This window comes from Oratosquilla oratoria, chromosome 19 (genome assembly GCF_046742065.1).
Source record: "Oratosquilla oratoria isolate Oo_2021 chromosome 19, ASM4674206v1, whole genome shotgun sequence".
In the NCBI taxonomy this organism is placed as follows: Eukaryota; Metazoa; Arthropoda; class Malacostraca; order Stomatopoda; family Squillidae; genus Oratosquilla; species Oratosquilla oratoria.
In genome coordinates, this window is record NC_134795.1 from 16868547 (window position 1) to 16873546 (window position 5000).

The following is a 5000-nucleotide window of genomic DNA, read 5'->3' on the forward strand; positions in this document are numbered from 1 at the left end:
CGGCCAGCGATCACCTTAATTTGAATAAATCCCTCAAGTGAAACTCAAAACAGCACAGCATAAGTCTGGAGATTACATGATGAGTTTAAGGAAGGGTTTAGGCTGGATCGGGTAAAAAAAAAAAAAAAAAAAAAAGACCCGTCATTAACAGAAATTTTATGCTCATGTGGAAAGGAAAGATGCATGGATATTTTGTCCATAAATCAGTTTCCACTCCGGGAAATAATTGTTAGAAAATGGTTTTCAGGTTCTGCGGGACATTGGGGATTCTTTCCCAAATGGAGAGGTCTTCGGGTGCATAAGATATTCATCGAAGGCTCTTTCCTTTTTCGAGCCTCGGTCTTCGGGTTCTTCAGAAACTTTGATTTTTACTTTTCATTTTTATTTTTTTCAAAATAGAGACGTCTTCTAATTTAGCAGAAGCTATCGTGTTTTTTTTTTTCTTCTTTTTTTTTCGAGTACACATCTTTAGACCCGGAAGAATCTTTGGGTCTTTTTCACTTTTTTCAAGAAAAAAGACGTCTTCAGGTTTGGCATACCTTTCGAGTGTTCTTTCAGAATAATGACGTATGTGTTAGAAAATATGCTTATTACAGGGCTACTCGACCAAGTGTGTGTGTGTGTGTGTGTGTGTGTGTGTGTGTGTGTGTGTGTGTGTGTGTGTGTGTGTGTGTGTGTGTGTGTGTGTGTGTGTGTGTGTGTGTGTGTGTGTGTGTGTGTGTGTGTGTGTGTGTGTGTGTGTGTGTGTGTGTGCGTGTGTATTCGTAATTCGCATGACACTTATGTCCAACTGCAGGTATGCCTGTATGTTCAATATTCACGGTACGTGAATCGTTAATAAAAACACCAACAAATCCTATTATTCTTTTCAGGAAAACTGCGGATAAGTAAACTAACACAGCCAAAGCTGATATGTTCCATCTGGCGTGCAATACACCCCAAGCTTAATAACACACAAAACGAATGTGTACAATAAAACAATAGTTTTAGAATTTTAGATTATATACTTTGTTCTTTTTCTTTTTGAGGGGAGGGAGAGGGGGGGGAAGGCTCGGTGTCAGGAGTTCTTTTTAAAAAACTCTTAAAATGAGACTCTCATTATATAGTTATTTTCCAGCAAGCTCTTTTCACGGGCCATTATATAAGAGGCTCTTTATAAAAGACGCTTTCATTCAATTTAGTGAGATTCTTAGGGTACTTTGACTCTCCTTTGTTGATTCTTGACAAAGAATTACAAAGCAATGTTGTTAGTTCTCTTGACGTTCATCCCGTTAATGCGGGAATTGGTTTGTATAAACACATACATATGTACAAACATACCTACCTACCTACCTACCTACATACATACATACATACATACATACATACATACATACATACATACATACATACATACATACATACATACATACATACATACATGCATACATACATGCATACATACATACATACGTACATACATACATACATACATACATACATACATACATACATACATACATACATACATACATACATACATACATACATACATACATACATACATACATACATACATACATACATACACACACACATACATACATACACACATACATACATACATACACACATACATATATACATACATACTGTACATACATACATACACACACACACATACATACATACATATATACATACATACATACATCCACACACACATACATATATACATACATACACACAAACACATACACACAAATAGTTGTTGAAAGTGTCGAAGAGGTTCAACATATGCTGTTACATGGGGCGTTAAAACGTCAGGAAACGAAAGAGAAAATATACTTTATGAACCCATAAACACTGACGTAACGGTAGCCCAACTTTTGAGGCACTGAAGCCTTGAATGAAATTCATATTTTATGTCATTGTGACTTTGACCTTTGACCTAGGGCCAAGATAATTGAGCGGAATCATCATTGGATTCATGTGTATAAGGTACCATAGTAGTGTTATGACCAAAGCAAGTTAGGAGGTCAAAGCGAGCCCGACAACGTTACAGACAGACAAACATTTGATGGAAGAGAGTAACATATTTATCTATAGTACGCTCGTTAACTAAGAAACACAAACAAGATTTCAAGCTCTACTATGCCTCTGCAGTTACTATCCTTTCCACTATCCTCTCTCCACCTCTCTCATAAGTGCTGTCACTTAGGGACTAATATAGACTTGTGTACAGTTGCTCACAAAGGTAATGTCAACTCTATGTCTATCACAACCTCCATCATTCTCGGTCTGTTTGACCTGACATTATATGATGTCATCGGGGTTTTTGGTCTGGCTGAGGATTAAAAAAAATTATTCAGCAAAGGTTAAGGGTCTGGGTTGAGCGGGGTCATATTGACATTTGTCGAGTTTTTTTGTTTTTTTTTCCTGGTATTTTCTTTCTTCTCTTTTTATCATTTCTTGTCTTTCTTCTTTTTTTTCTTGTGGTGTTTTATTTTGTTTTACCGTATTTTTTATTTTTCTATTTAATAGAATCTTATCTTGTTTTGTTTTTTGTTTTTTGTTCTTTGTGTCACCCTTTGCTTATTAAGCAAAATGATAACTATTCAGCTTCTAAGCTTAATTCACTTTTTCCTATTTAATTCCGATTATTCTTTTATTATCATTATTCGATTTTTTTTATTTCCTGTTCACGTGCTTATATTTATAGGACGGTTCTAATTGTCGATATTTTCCATCGACGCATATGGAAATCGACTTCCCAGCTTATTTTTCCTCACTCCCTGTGTATTTATGTCGCGCAACGAAATGTCGACATTTTCTTAGGAGCATCATGGCGGTTTAATTTTACTCACAAAATCCATCTCTAGTAGATCAAAGTTGGTTTCAAAGGACAAAAAAGATATTAAAAAGAAAGATTAATCTTTTTCGTCTTTCATTTTTTATGACACTTGAAAAAATTCATGTAATATCTTTTGTGTAAGTCAGGCAAACAAGATAAACATTTAAAAACATAAGAATGAAGGAGACTGCAAGAGACCATGAGGCCTACACTAGGCAGTTCCATGTCCATTACCACCTGTCATCTTCATCCATAAAGTTGTCTAACCGTTTTTTAAAACAACTGATAGTTTCAGCGCTCACTGCATGATTACTAAGTCTGTTCATTCGTTGACCACTCGAACCACCAGCTGCGAGCACGTGACCAGTGCTTGTAGTGACTTAACCACTACACCATCAAGAGAGATATAAGTTGAGCGCAACTTTTCTTATATATTTGTATGCTCGAGTTACATACACATACACGAAAGTTTGCGTTCAACCCATCTCCACTATGATGGTGTATTGGTCTACGTCAATGCGGCACCGATCACGTTCTCGCAACCTGTGGTTCGAGTCCTCGGGCGTACCACGTTTCAATTTCTGCATGTGCCTCCACGGTTCTTTCGATGTTGATGGCTTAGAATTAAAGTGCATTGTGGTTGATAAAAATGTATCTCTAGTCACTGGGACCCATTCAGTGTTGTACAAATACTTTCCCGCGTTCGTATACTTACCAATGTACTATCATAGTGGAGATGGGTTGAACGCAAACTTTCGTGTATGTGTATGTAACTCGAGCATACAAATATATAAGAAAAGTTGCGCTCAACTTATATCTCTCTTGATGGTGTATTGGTCTAAGTCAATACGGCACTGGTCACGTGCTCGCAGCCGGTGGTTCGAGTCCTCGGGCGTACCACGTTTCAATTTCTGCATGTGCCTCCACGGTTCTTCCGATGTTGATGGCTTAGAATTAAAGTGCATTGTGGTTGATAAAAAAAGATATATATATATATATATATATATATATATATATATATATATATATATATATATAAACGAAACACCACAAAGTGAACTCCAAAATGAAACCTGTGAAAAGTCTAGGGTGAACTTACTACGGTAAATATAACAAAAAAATAAATAAAAGGTCCTTAGAGAGACTCAAAATTAATAAAACACCAGAGCCAGACGGTTGGCATTAAAGAATCTTAAAGGAAATAAAAATGAGATTGTTATTCCATTAGAAATTATTTTCAAGATATCCATCATATCCGGAGATGTCACAAGAGAATGAAAGCTAGCTAACATTACTCCCATATTCAAAAAAAGGTGCCAAAAAGAAACAAAATAACAACAGGCCTATAAGCTTGACTTCAGTCGTAGGAAAAACGATGGAAACTATCATCAGAGATGCTATCGAACATCATTTAGAAAGTAATTGTTTGATAAATGATAGCCAGCATGGATTCAGACGGAAACGTTCTTGCGTGACTAACCTACTCGAATTCTACAACACAGTCATCTCGAATTATAACAAAAGAAACAACGAAAGGCTACTTATTTAATTAGCTTCACACGGAATAAGTGGTAGCCTATTAAGTTGGACTAGAAATTGGTTGAATGATAGAAAACAGAGAGTTGTTTTAAATGGCAAAACTTCTAGGTGGAAAAATGTTACGAGTGGAGTTCCTCAGGGTTCCGTTCTTGGGCCACTTCTGCTCATAGTACAAAGGATTACAAAGACAGAGCATGCTGACAGGAGACTTTTTGGTCCATAACTAGTTCGGATGAGAAAAAAATATATAATAATGATAAATAGATAAAAAAAATAGATAAAAAATATAATAATATAAATAATAATAAATGAAATAAATAAATGAATAGGTATAGCTAAATAATAAACCAACAGGTAAATAGTAAATAATAATGAATTGACAAATAAATAGTAATAAATGAAAATCAAGTAAATAATACACAAACAGACAAATAATAACAAAAAAATAAACAAATAATATAAAACAAATGTCGGTCATTACAGCATCTTGCTTAGACGTTTATCTAAACGAATCTAAAAATTTCGAACTGAACTACACTGCACTGCTATGTGTGTGTGTGTGTGTGTGTGTGTGTGTGTGTGTGTGTGTGTGTGTGTGTGTGTGTGTGTGTGTGTGTGTGTGTGTGTG